Raw genomic sequence first — 15,363 nt, 5'->3', positions numbered from 1 at the left:
AATTGTTCTCAATTGCTAGAGAAAGAATGCATTAAAATGTTTGGCACTAAATTTTTGAATGATGAGCATAATTGCAATGTTGTTATTATAAATTCCTTGAATATCCATGATGCTAATGATATGCAAAGCCACAAGCTTGGGAATGCTATGTTTGATGAAGATGATATTTTTAGTCCCCCAAGTTTGGATGAGCAAATTTATTATGATGATAGCATGCCTCCTATTTATGATGATTATATTGATGAAAGTGGGTTAGGAAGAGTGTCAACTTTAGGAATTAATGATCCCACTATTTTGGAGGATGTTGCATCTTATTGTGATAATTATGAAAGTGGATTTGGAGAGGTCATGACTTTATTTAGTGATGAATCCACTATTTTGGAAGAGGTTCCAATTAATTATGAGGACAATGTTGCTATTTATGATGATTAGTGTGATGACATGTGTGCTATAAAGAATAATGATATCCATGAAACTTGTCATCTTTATTTTAACTTTCAATTGGATTATGCCTCACATGATAGCTATTTTGTTGAATTTGCTCCCACTACTATTCATGAGAATAAATTTGCCTATGTGGAGAGTAATAAAATTTCTATGCTTGTGCATCATGAAAAGGACAAGCGGTGCCCCCATGTGTGGTTTTGGTAATTGATGATATTCTCTATGGACTAATTGTAACGCCCCAGTTATAATTTCCCTATTTGTACTCCAACTCTTGCCGTCTCCGGCGCTAAGTTATATTTATTTCTCGGGTTCGGGTCTTTGTCTCCGTGTGTTGTTTTTCTTTTTCGTGCATCTCTTATCATGTCATCACGTGCATTGCTTTTGCATACATGTTCATCTCATGCATTCGAGCATTTTCCCCGTTGTCCGTTTTGCATTCCGGAGCTTCGTTCTCCTCCGGTGGCCATTTCTAGCTTTCTTTCGTGTGTGGGGATTAAACATTTCCGGATTGGACCGAGACTTGCCAAGCGGCCTTGGTTTACTACCGGTAGACAGCCTGTCAAGTTTCGTATCATTTGGACTTCGTTTGATACTCCAACGGTTAACCGAGGGACCGAAAAGGCCTCGTGTGTGTTGCAGCCCAACACCCCTCCAAATTTGGCCCAAAACCCACCAAACTCTGCTCCATGTCCTAGAGCGTTCGATCACGATCGTGTGGGCGAAAACCGCACCTCATTTGGACTCTCCTAGCTCCACTTATGCCTATTTATACCCCCTCCATTCGGATCTCTTCTTCCCCCGTCCGAAACCCTAGTTAAAAAAAACAGATCAACCCCGCCACCGACGGACATGTCCGGATCCGACCGGACAACGTCCGCCCGCTGCCGCCATCCAACCCGCCGCCGCCACGTGTCCCCGCGGGACCAGTTCGCCGCCGCCACCGACGCGGGCCCGAGGCCCAGCGTCGGCCCCCGAGGCCCGATCCGCCGCCGCCTCCTCCTTCGCCCGAGGCCGCCGCCGCCCGACGCTCCGCCGGCCGCCGCCCTCGTCACCGGCGCGCCCCGCCGCCGCCCGCATCGGCGCCGGCCGCCGCCGCCCTCGCCGGCGCGCGGGCCGCGTCCACCGCCGCCGGGCGCCGCCACCGGTCTTCCCCGGCGCCACCCCGGCCTCTCCCCGCCGCCTCGCTGGCCTCCCCTCCTCCACCGGCTCCGGCGACGAGCTCCTCCGGCGACTCGTGCTACAGTGCCCCGGCCGCCTCGTAATCCGTGCCGCTGGATCTAGATCTAGGTTGACCTCTCTCCCCCGAAACCCTAATTTTCGCGTTATCTTTGACTGCTTGTATCTCTGCAACCATAGCTCCGTTTTGGGCATATGATATATCAAAATCTTCGACTCGACATGTACATCATTTCATTCCATTGCATCATTTGCATTTGAGGTCATCTTGATACCCAAAATTCTGTTAGAAGGAGGCTTCGTGAGTTAAATCGCAGATCCGTTAGTTCATCATGCACTTTTGTCATTTTTGCCATGTTTAATTCGTGCATGATATGCCTGTGCCCCTTTGGGATGAATTGTTAAGCATTTTGTCTTCTTTCCAGAGGTGCCACCCATGCATTTTTAGGATGTGTGTGTTGTCTTGTGCAAGCTTGCGAAGAGAGGTACCTGAGATTGCAGATTTTAGGGACTTAGTGATTTTCACTAAGTCTGGGATATTTTAGTTCATGATGCTATATGTCCAGCTTGTTTCCTAGTGATCCGTGCCTCTTTTGAGGATGATCAGTAAGGGAGTTTTGATATTTATGTTATGCTCTATCCATCCATGTCTTTGTTGGCATATGTGGAGTGCTCTAGGTTGACTCAATCGAGCTCAACTTTTGCTTCGTTGTTAATCTGGGCAGATCGTCAACTTGTTTGCGATTTTGCCGATGCTACCGTTAGTGTTCCATTCATGCTATGCCTTCGTTCTTGCCATGTGTAGCTAGCACATTGTGCCTTCTTGCTGGTTATATGCTTTCCTTGCCATGACTTGCACCGTAGTGAGTGCATCGAGCTCGTTTACATGCCTTCGTGAGTTAAATTTCAGCATGTCTCAGTTTTCACTAAGTCTGAAAACTGATTGTGTTCGAGCTATGTCCGTGAGCTCGGTAGAGTATTTTGTGAACCCTTTTGGCCCCAGGTCACTTTAGGTGTTTTGTTAAGCTTGTTGAGTAGCTCCATGCCATGTTCTTACTTGTCATGTTCAGGTTTTCTATCATGTTGTTTTGCTGCTCCGAAGAGAGCATCGTGATCTGAAATTTCAGACTAGTGTTAATTTCACTAAGTCTGGAATCTGTTTTGCATTTGCGTTTTAGCCATGCTTGTTTGAACCTCTTAATGGATGAATTGGCCGTGGCTCAGTGCTAGTGTTTTGTCAACCATCTTGTGTACATCACTGCCATGTATTTTTTTTCATGTTTGGTGGCTGTAGCATGTTCATTTCGTTGCATTTAGATGCCTACTTGCTGTAAATCGCATACCGGTGTCATATCTTAAAACGCTTGCCATTTCCAAACCGTAGCTCCGATTCCAATGATCTTTATATCGTTTCAAGCGATTTCATCCCCTCTATCCAGTGGCACACTTGGTTTCCCAAGTTGATGCCAGGTTCATGCATTTCCTGTCATATCTTGCATTTTGCATCCCGCATCGCATCCCGCATAGCATATCGTCATTTCATCATATTGCTTGGTCTTGCCCGTGGTTGATTGTATCCTTGTTGCTTGTTTGTCTTGTTGGGTAGAGCCGGGAGACGAGTTCGCTACCGAGGAGCCCGTTGAGTTTGCTTGTGAGGATCCAGTCAACTCTGACAACTGTGCAGGCAAGATGATCATACCCTCGAAATCACTACTATCTTTGCTATGCTAGATTGCTCGCTCTTTTGCTTTGCCACTGCTACGATGCCTACCATTTGCTTGTCAGCCTCCCAATTGCCATGTTGAACCTCTAACCCCCCATTGTCCTAGCAAACTGTTGATTGGCTATGTTACCGCTTTGCTCAGCCCTTCTTATAGCGTTGTTAGTTGCAGGTGAAGGTTGGAGCCGTTCCTTGTTGGAACATTTATTTTACTTGTTGGGATATCATTATATTGCTATGTTGTCTTAATGCATCTATATACTTGGTAAAGGGTGGAAGGCTCGGCCTCTCGCCTAGTGTTTTGTTCCACTCTTGCCGCCCTAGTTTCCGTCATATCGGTGTTATGTTCCCGGATTGTGCGTCCCTTACGCGGTTGGGCTATAATGGGAACCCCTTGATAGTTCGCCTTGATTAAAGCTTTTCCAGCAATGCCCAACATTGGTTTTACCATTTGCCACCTAGCCTCTTTTTCCCTTGGGTTTCCGGAGCCCGAGGGTCATCTTATTTTAACCCCCCCGGGCCAGTGCTCCTCTGAGTGTTGGTCCGAACCAGGCAGCCTGCGGGGCCACCTCGGGGAAACTCGAGGGTTGGTTTTACTCGTAGCTTGACCTATCCGAGCGTGCCCTGAGAAAGAGATATGTGCAGCTCCTATCGGGATTTGTCGGCACATTCGGGCGGTGTTGCTGGACTTGTTTTAACCTGTCGAATCATCTTGTTGTACCAAGATACCGAGTCTGATCGGTGTGTCTTGGGTGGAGGTCTATTCCTTCGTTGACCGTGAGAGCTTGTTATGGGCTAAGTTGGGACCCCCTGCAGGGATTGATCTTTTGAAAGTCGTGCCCGCGGTTATGGGCAGATGGGAATTTGTTAATGGCCGGTTGTAGATAACTTTAACTTAACTTAATTAAAATGAATCAACCGTGTGTGTTACCGTGATGGCCCCTTCTCGGCGGAGTCCGGGAAGTGGACACGGTGTTGGAGTTATGCTTGCGCAGGTTGTTCCTTTAGCTTCTCGCTCGTGCTTCGCCTTCTCTTCTCGCTCTCTTTTGCGTATAAGTTAGCCACCACATATGCTAGTCGCTTGCTGCAGCTCCACTTATATTGCCGTACCTGTCCTATAAGCTTAAATAGTCTTGATCGCGTGGGTGTGAGATTGCTGAGTCCCTGTGGCTCACAGATACTACAACTCCAGATGCAGGTCCAGGTGTTTCTGCTCCAGTTGACGATTACGAGCTCAAGTGGGAGTTCGACGAGGACTCTCAGCGATACTATGTTCCTTTTCCGGATGATCAGTAGTGGTGCCTAGTTGGGGTTATCGATTCAGGACCTTGTCGCACGTTGGGTTCTTTTCTATTTTGGCGCCGTAGTCGGGCCATGAGTGTTTGTTTGATGGATGTTATTTATGTACTCTGATGTGACGTGGCGAGTGTAAGCCAACTATGTTATCTCCCCCTTTTATTATATATTACATGGGATGTTGTAATGATTGCCTGACTTGCGACATTGCTTTCAATGCGGTTATGCCTCTAAGTCGTGCCTCGACACGTGGGAGCTATAGCCGCATCGAGGGCGTTACAAGTTGGTAATCAGAGCCTTCCCCGACCTTAGGATCCCCCATTGCTTGATCGTTTTTAGCAGCCGAGTTATGTCTAAAAAAAAGTTTTGAGTCCTTAGGAATTATATATCGGAGAGCTTAGGAATTCTTTTTACTTCCCAGTCTCCTCATCGCTCTGGTAAGGCATCCTGACGTAGAGTTTTGACTCTTCTCTTCTCAAATTTCACAAAAAATTTAGGATCACGCGAGTATTTTGGTTTTGTTCCGATGGTTTTGTGACGAGAACATTGTTCTTGGTGCCTCCTGTCTTTAGGGGTTGTGGCAGTGTCCCGGGGAGTTGAGCTCCGAGGTGTTGTCGTCACAATTTTATCGTTGCAATTCTGGTATACTTGAGATATGTGCGCGACATCGGAAATCTCTTTTATGCAGTTCGTTGGTGAGATAACCTCGACGCCACCCAGTACTGGGGCGGGAGTTCGGGAGTATCGCCATAACTTGTATAACGGATGCTTTTCGAAGGTTGAGATAGATGGTTTCCGAAGTTTTCCTGGTTATGTGTTGAAGGATGGATACAGCTGGATGTAGGATTTGCTAGTTTGGGTGAGATATTGTGCTTCCCCTGTATCCCCAACACCTGATTGCATAACCGGAAAGGTTCGGGAGTTTCATAGGTGGGAATTCTAGTAGCTCTAGTTCTTCTTCCACGGATATTGGTTTGAGATTGGGATTTCTTACCGATTACTCGTTCTTGATCCGTACCTTGTTGATTTATTTCTCTACCTTAATTCTACGTGGCTTCTCAATTTATGGATATGTGTTCCATGTCTCTCAGCTTCGAAAGTGCTTCAAGACTCCTGACCGCACCGTCAACTTCGAGGACATTGAGCTCCAAGAAGATCTCTCTTATCGTGAGCACCCAGTTGCTATTCTTAAAGAGACTGAACGCAAGACTCGCAACAAGTCAATCAAATTTCTCAAAGTCAAGTGGTCTCACCATTCCGACCGTGAAGCTACCTGGGAACGCGAGGATCACCTCCGTTCTGAGTACCCGGAGTTCTTTCAGTCCTAGATCTCGGGACGAGATCTTTTCGTAGTGGTGGAGTGTTGTAACGCCCCAGTTATAATTTCCCTATTTGTACTCCAACTCTTGCCGTCTCCGGCGCTAAGTTATATTTATTTCTCGGGTTCGGGTCTTTGTCTCCGTGTGTTGTTTTTCTTTTTCGTGCATCTCTTATCATGTCATCACGTGCATTGCTTTTGCATACATGTTCATCTCATGCATTCGAGCATTTTCCCCGTTGTCCGTTTTGCATTCCGGCGCTTCGTTCTCCTCCGGTGGCCATTTCTAGCTTTCTTTCGTGTGTGGGGATTAAACATTTCTGGATTGGACCGAGACTTGCCAAGCGGCCTTGGTTTACTACCGGTAGACCGCCTGTCAAGTTTCGTATCATTTGGACTTCGTTTGATACTCCAACGGTTAACCGAGGGACCGAAAAGGCCTTGTGTGTGTTGCAGCCCAACACCCTCCAAATTTGGCCCAAAACCCACCAAACTCTGCTCCATGTCCTAGAGCGTTCGATCACGATCGTGAGGGCGAAAACCGCACCTCATTTGGACTCTCCTAGCTCCACTTATGCCTATTTATACCCCCTCCATTCGGATCTCTTCTTCCCCCGTCCGAAACCCTAGTTAAAAAAAAACAGATCAACCCCGCCACCGACGGACGTGTCCGGATCCGACCGGACAACGTCCGCCCGCCGCCGCCATCCAACCCGCCGCCGCCACGTGTCCCCGCGGGACCAGTTCGCCGCCGCCACCGACGCGGGCCCGAGGCCCAGCGCCGGCCCCCGAGGCCCGATCCGCCGCCGCCTCCTCCTTCGCCCGAGGCCGCCGCCGCCCGACGCTCCGCCGGCCGCCGCCCTCGTCACCGGCGCGCCCCGCCGCCGCCCGCATCGGCGCCGGCCGCCGCCGCCCTCGCCGGCGCGCGGGCCGCGTCCACCGCCGCCGGGCGCCGCCACCGGTCTTCCCCGGCGCCACCGCGGCCTCTCCCCGCCGCCTCGCCGGCCTCCCCTCCTCCACCGGCTCCGGCGACGAGCTCCTCCGGCGACTCGTGCTACAGTGCCCCAGCCGCCTCGTAATCCGTGCCGCTGGATCTAGATCTAGGTTGACCTCTCTCCCCCGAAACCCTAATTTTCGCGCTATCTTTGACTGCTTGTATCTCCACAACCGTAGCTCCGTTTTGGGCATATGATATATCAAAATCTTCGCCTCGACATGTACATCATTTCATTCCATTGCATCATTTGCATTTGAGGTCATCTTGATACCCAAAATTCTGTTAGAAGGAGGCTTCGTGAGTTAAATCGCAGATCCGTTAGTTCATCATGCACTTTTGTCATTTTTGCCATGTTTAATTCGTGCATGATATGCCTGTGCCCCTTTGGGATGAATTGTTAAGCATTTTGTCTTCTTTCCAGAGGTGCCACCCATGCATTTTTAGGATGTGTGTGTTGTCTTGTGCAAGCTTGCGAAGAGAGGTACCTGAGATTGCAGATTTCAGGGACTTAGTGATTTTCACTAAGTCTGGGATATTTTAGTTCATGATGCTATATGTCCAGCTTGTTTCCTAGTGATCCGTGCCTCTTTTGAGGATGATCAGTAAGGGAGTTTTGATATTTATGTTATGCTCTATCCATCCATGTCTTTGTTGGCATATGTGGAGTGCTCTAGGTTGACTCAACCGAGCTCAACTTTTGCTTCGTTGTTAATCTGGGCAGATCGTCAACTTGTTTGCGATTTTGCCGATGCTACCGTTAGTGTTCCATTCATGCTATGCCTTCGTTCTTGCCATGTGTAGCTAGCACATTGTGCCTTCTTGCTGGTTATATGCTTTCCTTGCCATGACTTGCACCGTAGTGAGTGCATCGAGCTCGTTTACATGCCTTCGTGAGTTAAATTTCAGCATGTCTCAGTTTTCACTAAGTCTGAAAACTGATTGTGTTCGAGCTATGTCCGTGAGCTCGGTAGAGTATTTTGTGAACCCTTTTGGCCCCAGGTCACTTTAGGTGTTTTGTTAAGCTTGTTGAGTAGCTCCATGCCATGTTCTTACTTGTCATGTTCAGGTTTTCTATCATGTTGTTTTGCTGCTCCGAAGAGAGCATCGTGATCTGAAATTTCAGACTAGTGTTAATTTCACTAAGTCTGGAATCTGTTTTGCATTTGCGTTTTAGCCATGCTTGTTTGAACCTCTTAATGGATGAATTGGCCGTGGCTCAGTGCTAGTGTTTTGTCAACCATCTTGTGTACATCACTGCCATGTATTTTTTTTCATGTTTGGTGGCTGTAGCATGTTCATTTCGTTGCATTTAGATGCCTACTTGCTGTAAATCGCATACCGGTGTCATATCTTAAAACGCTTGCCATTTCCAAACCGTAGCTCCGATTCCAATGATCTTTATATCGTTTCAAGCGATTTCATCCCCTCTATCCAGTGGCACACTTGGTTTCCCAAGTTGATGCCAGGTTCATGCATTTCCTGTCATATCTTGCATTTTGCATCCCGCATCGCATCCCGCATAGCATATCGTCATTTCATCATATTGCTTGGTCTTGCCCGTGGTTGATTGTATCCTTGTTGCTTGTTTGTCTTGTTGGGTAGAGCCGGGAGACGAGTTCGCTACCGAGGAGCCCGTTGAGTTTGCTTGTGAGGATCCAGTCAACTCTGACAACTGTGCAGGCAAGATGATCATACCCTCGAAATCACTACTATCTTTGCTATGCTAGATTGCTCGCTCTTTTGCTTTGCCACTGCTACGATGCCTACCGTTTGCTTGTCAGCCTCCCAATTGCCATGTTGAACCTCTAACCCCCCATTGTCCTAGCAAACTGTTGATTGGCTATGTTACCGCTTTGCTCAGCCCTTCTTATAGCGTTGTTAGTTGCAGGTGAAGGTTGGAGCCGTTCCTTGTTGGAACATTTATTTTACTTGTTGGGATATCATTATATTGCTATGTTGTCTTAATGCATCTATATACTTGGTAAAGGGTGGAAGGGGCTCGGCCTCTCGCCTAGTGTTTTGTTCCACTCTTGCCGCCCTAGTTTCCGTCATATCGGTGTTATGTTCCCGGATTGTGCGTCCCTTACGCGGTTGGGCTATAATGGGAACCCCTTGATAGTTCGCCTTGATTAAATCTTTTCCAGCAATGCCCAACATTGGTTTTACCATTTGCCACCTAGCCTCTTTTCCCTTGGGTTTCCGGAGCCCGAGGGTCATCTTATTTTAACCCCCCCGGGCCAGTGCTCCTCTGAGTGTTGGTCCGAACCAGGCAGCCTGCGGGGCCACCTCGGGGAAACTCGAGGGTTGGTTTTACTCGTAGCTTGACCTATCCGAGCGTGCCCTGAGAAAGAGATATGTGCAGCTCCTATCGGGATTTGTCGGCACATTCAGGCGGTGTTGCTGGACTTGTTTTAACCCATCGAATCATCTTGTTGTACCAAGATACCGAGTCTGATCGGTGTGTCTTGGGTGGAGGTCTATTCCTTCGTTGACCGTGAGAGCTTGTTATGGGCTAAGTTGGGACCCCCTGCAGGGATTGATCTTTCGAAAGCCGTGCCCGCGGTTATGGGCAGATGGGAATTTGTTAATGTCCGGTTGTAGATAACTTTAACTTAACTTAATTAAAATGAATCAACCATGTGTGTTACCGTGATGGCCCCTTCTCGGCGGAGTCCGGGAAGTGGACACGGTGTTGGAGTTATGCTTGCGCAGCATGTTCCTTTAGCTTCTCGCTCGTGCTTCGCCTTCTCTTCTCGCTCTCTTTTGCGAATAAGTTAGCCACCACATATGCTAGTCGCTTGCTGCAGCTCCACTTATATTGCCATACCTGTCCTATAAGCTTAAATAGTCTTGATCGCGTGGGTGTGAGATTGCTGAGTCCCTGTGGCTCACAGATACTACAACTCCAGATGCAGGTCCAGGTGTTTCTGCTCCAGTTGACGATTACGAGCTCAAGTGGGAGTTCGACGAGGACTCTCAGCGATACTATGTGTCTTTTCCGGATGATCAGTAGTGGTGCCTAGTTGGGGTTATCGATTCAGGACCTTGTCGCACGTTGGGTTCTTTTCTATTTTGGCGCCGTAGTCGGGCCATGAGTGTTTGTTTGATGGATGTTATTTATGTACTCTAATGTGACGTGGCGAGTGTAAGCCAACTATGTTATCTCCCCCTTTTATTATATATTACATGGGATGTTGTAATGATTGCCTGACTTGCGACATTGCTTTCAATGCGGTTATGCCTCTAAGTCGTGCCTCGACACGTGGGAGCTATAGCCGCATCGAGGGCGTTACACTAATGGTTGCATTGAGTTATATTTGAAGGATTTGTCCATAGGCTTTTCTTGAAGTCCATGTGTTGGTTTCAAGGAGTTTATGAGTTGACCAAGGTGCTATTAAGGAATTATCCAAAGATTGGTCATGTGAGTGTTGAGCTTATTGCAAGCATGTCTTGAAGAAGAAGATTGTGTGATCATTCATGTCTACCTTCAAGACATCATCCAAATGTAGAGAGTTTGGATCAAGACTAAGTCAATAGTGAATCAAGTTGATCAACATACAAAGCGTACAAGATGCACCGAGGGATCAAGTGATTCCATCGTATGGAAAGCATCGTCCATTACGCTTTGGGTACTAACCCATGGTCTTCATGAGAGTTCTTTGTGGGGTTAGGTTACGGTGTGCACGTTCAAGTGATGCATCACAAAGAGATCAAGTGCTTGAAGATTGTTGTCCATTGTGGTGACAATGGACTTGTGAAAATGTTCCAAAGAGGGTCTCACCCATAGTGGAGTATGGGGGAGAAATCAACTAGTCTTCATCGAGCAAACGCAATCAAGAAAGGTGGTCCAACTTGAGGGATTCAAGATCGTCATCATCTAGCTCAAGTGTACTTCATGCAAGGAAAATGTGTGCCCTTGATAGGTTATATATTTTACCAATCTCATGGTGATAGTTTGGAGACTAGGTTATAGGATCGATAGTCGTACTATCAAGGGGGGCTCTCAAGTCAGTAGCGTGATTGTATCATTTGTCGAGAGCTCATACCATAGCATCCTTGCATCGTCTTTCTTGATTGTTATTTTTATTTTCGTTTGAGGTTTTATATCTTGTGGTTATCTTCGTGACAAGCTCTAGTTCATCGAAAACAGATTTCATATGCTTCTTCTATCGCGTTTTCGGTGTTGGAGGTTTTACCGGTCTTTTTCGAGGAAGGGTTCTCACCATTTTCTCACGGGACTTTTCTAATTTGCTTCTTATTTTTAGTTCTATCAAGATTATGTTAGCCCTTGTAGTTAGCTTTCCAAAAAACTTGGTTTCGTTGAATTCGGAGTCCGTTTGCAGAAGTTCTGGCAGTTTTGGTGTTCTGAAAAGGCTGCAGCGGTACTACCACGGGCAGGAGCGGATGTAATTTTTTACTACCGCTCCAGAGCGGTACTACCGCGGCTACTACAGTGGTAGTACCACTCCGGACCAAAAATTCGTCACAAGTCCAGCGCTGGTAGGAAGGGATGTATTTTTTAGTACCGCTCGCAAGCAGTAGTACTGCTACCCTTTGAGGTAGTACCGCTACCCCTAGCGGTAGTACCGTGAGGTCGAGCGGTAGTACCGCTCTGTGCGGGCTGTGAGCATAACAGTTGGATTTTTCCCCACCTATAAAAGGGGGTCTTCTTCCCCAATGAACCTTATCTCTTGAGCTCGTGTTCTTCCCCCATTGTTGACCTTCTTCGAGCTTGCTAACTCTCACTCCATCCAATTATTCTTGCTAGTTCTTGAGGGAAAAGAGAGAGGAGATATAGATCCACGTTTCCACCAATCACTTTCTCCTCTAAGTGAGGGGAACCCCTTAGATCTAGATCTTGGAGTTCTTCATGTTCTTCTTTCGTTCTTCCTCTCATTTTCCTCCCTAGCATTAGTTGCTTTGGTGGGATTGGGAGAGAAAGACTTGGGAACTCCATGTACCCTTGCCATTGCATTTGGTGCATCTGTTTGAGTTCACCATGGTGATACGTGGAAGTGAAGTTTGAGAAGCTTATTACTCTTGGGTGTTTGGGCACCCTAGAGATTGTTCCTCTTGGGTGACTTGGCGCCCTAGACGGTTGGTGTTGTTCGGAGCTCAATCATTGTGGTGTAAAGCTCCGGGCAAGCGTCGGGGTCTCCAATTAGGTTGTGGAGATCACCCCGAGCAATTTGACGGGTACCGGTGACCGCCCCCAAGGGTTGCCAAAGTGTACGGGTTCGGTGACCACCCCCATGGGTTGCCATTTGTACGGATTCGGTAACCGCCCTCAAGGGTCCCTTAGTGGAATCACGACATCTTGCATTGTGCGAGGGCGTGAGGAGATTACGGTGGCCCTAGTGGCTTCTTGGGGAGCATTGTGCCTCCACACCGCTCCAAACGGAGATTAGCATCCGCAAGGGTGTGAACTTCGGGATACATCATCGTCTTCGCGTGCCTCGGTTATCTCAGACCCGAGCCCTTTACTTATGCACTTTACTTTGTGATATCCATATTGTCTCTTGTCATATATCTTGCTATAACTTAGCTGATATCTTGCTTAGCATAAGTTGTTGGTGCACATAGGTGAGCCTAGTTGTTGTAGGTTTTGTGCTTGACAAATCAACCGCTAGGTTTATTCCGCATTTGTTCAAGCCTAAACCGTAATTATTTTAAATTGCCTATTCACCCCCCCTCTAGGCGACATTGATATCCACAATCTTTCAATTGGTATCAGAGCCTCGTCTCTCTTTATTATGCTATACCACCCAGAGAGTAAAGATGTCGACTAGGGGATTAGGATTCTCTGACACTCTTAGTTTCAATGGCACAAATTTTGATGTTTGGTTAATTCGCATGTTTAATCTCTTTAGGGTCATGGACCCAAATTTAGAGAGAATTGTAGATATGTATTTTTCTCCTCCAAAGGATCCTCAATGATTATCTTTAGAGGATGAGAAAAACTCTTATCTCAATGCTCAAGCTTATAATCTGCTCTTTGATGCTCTGAGCAATGTAGTTATATTTCAACTCATGTCGTTCCGGGATGCTCATGAGTTGTGGACGAAGCTTCCAGATAAATATGGTGTGTCCAAGTTTTGTGGGGATGATTGTTCTCCCTCCACCTCCAGCCGTGTTGCCTTCTCAAGTTTTTCTACTTCACCTACATGTGGATTGCCACAGGTCATTGCAATGATGATAGTGTGCTAATTGTTGGTGACTCTTCATCACGATCTTATTGCAATGCTCATCCTTTGGAATTTAACACTTCGAGCACTCCAAATGTTTCACATGCTTGTGTTGATAGTCCTTCCATATCATGTAGAAATTTCTTGACTAAATCTCATGATGATATGCTTGCTATGTCTTGTTTCCATGATGAAAATGCTTGTATTTCTTCTAGTTGTTGTGATAACAATGTAGAGGAAACCCAACACTCCATGGAACAAGATGTGGTCTTGAACGGTGCCTCAAGGGATCCTACATCATCATCTATTGCTTTTTTCCTTATGGCTACGGCGTCAAAGGTATCTCCTACTTTGAACCCCAATATGTCACTTGATGATGATGTTAATGCTAATGATGATGAGGATAATGATGAAGAGAATGATAATATTGCTTCCTTAAAAATTAAGGGGGAAATGATTTTTAAAGCTCTTCACAAAAATAAACTTGCCGTTCCAACTTCATGGAAATCATGTCTACTGCCATTGAGGGCAAGAAATACATTGAGGGGTTGGAATCTCATCTAGAGGAGCATGAGGTCACCATTGAGAAAATGGAAGATCATGAGCGTGATTACACAAATGAGATCGCAGAGCTATCTCAAGATCTTGAACATGAACAAACCACCTCCGAATCTCTTGAGGAGACTTTTGCTCTAGAACTATCTACAGTGAAGGAATCTCATGATAGAGCTCTTGAGGTGGCCAATGATTTTGAAACTAAAAATGAGAAGCTTGAAGTTGCGCATGCTAAACTCCTTGAGGACTTTGGGCACCTCAAAAATGGCTCAAGGGTCATTAAGAGTGAGCTCATCAATCTCACTGAGTCTCATGCACAACTTAAAGCTTCATTTTCTAAAGAGCTTGCCAAGTTACCTTCTCCTCTTGCTATTATTTATGATGCTTGTGCTACTAACTCTATTTCTAGTGAAGCATCCATTTTGAAGGATAATGTTGAGCTACGGGCTCAACTTGAGTTGCTATCTAGCAAATATGAGAAATTGGAAGAAAGTCATGCAAATCTCTCAAGCTCTCATGATGATCTTCGAGTATCCCATAATGTGCTAAAGATAGCTCATGAGGCCATGATTGCTAAGGTAACATCTAGTGAGCCTCATGTGGATACTAGCACTACTTATAGTCAAAATACTATATTGCCATGTGTTAGTCCTTGTAATTCATCTACTCACAATGTTGGTACATCTTGTGATGAATTTCTTTCCTTGCCTTGTTGCTCTAACGATGAAGCTTATACTTCCTCTAGTACTTGTCTTGAGACTAACCATGTAGAGGAAACCAAAGAGCTCAAGGCCCAAGTCACTTCTTTGAAGAAAGACTTGGAAAAGAGTCATGAAGGGAAATCCACACTCAACAATATCTTGAGTGTGCAAAAATCCCCCAATGACAAAGGTGGACTTGTATTCAACTCCAATAAGAAGAAAAAGTCCAAGATGAACAAAAAGAAGGCCCAAGAACAAGTCAAGAATTCGTCCAAGATTGTTTGCTTTAAGTGCAAAGTAGAAGGGGATCATGTTAGATCTTGCCCATTGAAGAAGAAGCCCATTAGTGACAAGCAACAAGGGAAGCGGCCACAACTTCACTCTCATGCTCAACCTCAAGTTGAAGAAAGGCCTCTTCCCAAGAAAACTCAAGCTAATGCTTCTCAAGTTGAGAAATCAAGTGAGAAGAAAGTGAAGAGTAGACGTTGCTACATATGTCATGAGAAAGGTCACCTTGCTTCTTCATGCACTAGTGGTGACTTTGTTGGGGAACGTAGTAATTTCAAAAAAAATCCTACGTACACGCAAGATCATGGTGATGGCATAGCAACGAGAGGGGAGAGTGTTGTCCACGTACCCTCGTAGACCATAAGCAGAAGCGTTATGACAACGCAGTTGATGTAGTCGTATGTCTTCACGATCCGACCGATCCAAGTACCGAACGTATGGCACCTCCGAGTTCAGCACACGTTCAACTCGATGACGATCCCCGAACTTTGATCCAGCAAAGTTTCGGGGATGAGTTCCGTCAGCACGACGGCGTGGTGACGATGATGATGTTCTACCGGCGCAGGGCTTCGCCTAAACTCCACGACGATATGACCGAGGTGGAATATGGTGGAGGGGGCACCGCACACGGCTAAGGAACGATCCGTAGATCAACTTGTGTGTCTCTAGGGTGCCCCCCT

This window comes from Triticum aestivum, chromosome 1B, assembly GCF_018294505.1.
Source record: "Triticum aestivum cultivar Chinese Spring chromosome 1B, IWGSC CS RefSeq v2.1, whole genome shotgun sequence".
NCBI lineage: Eukaryota > Viridiplantae > Streptophyta > Magnoliopsida > Poales > Poaceae > Triticum > Triticum aestivum.
The sequence above is the reverse complement of the archived record's forward strand: the minus strand, read 5'-3'. Positions refer to the sequence as shown.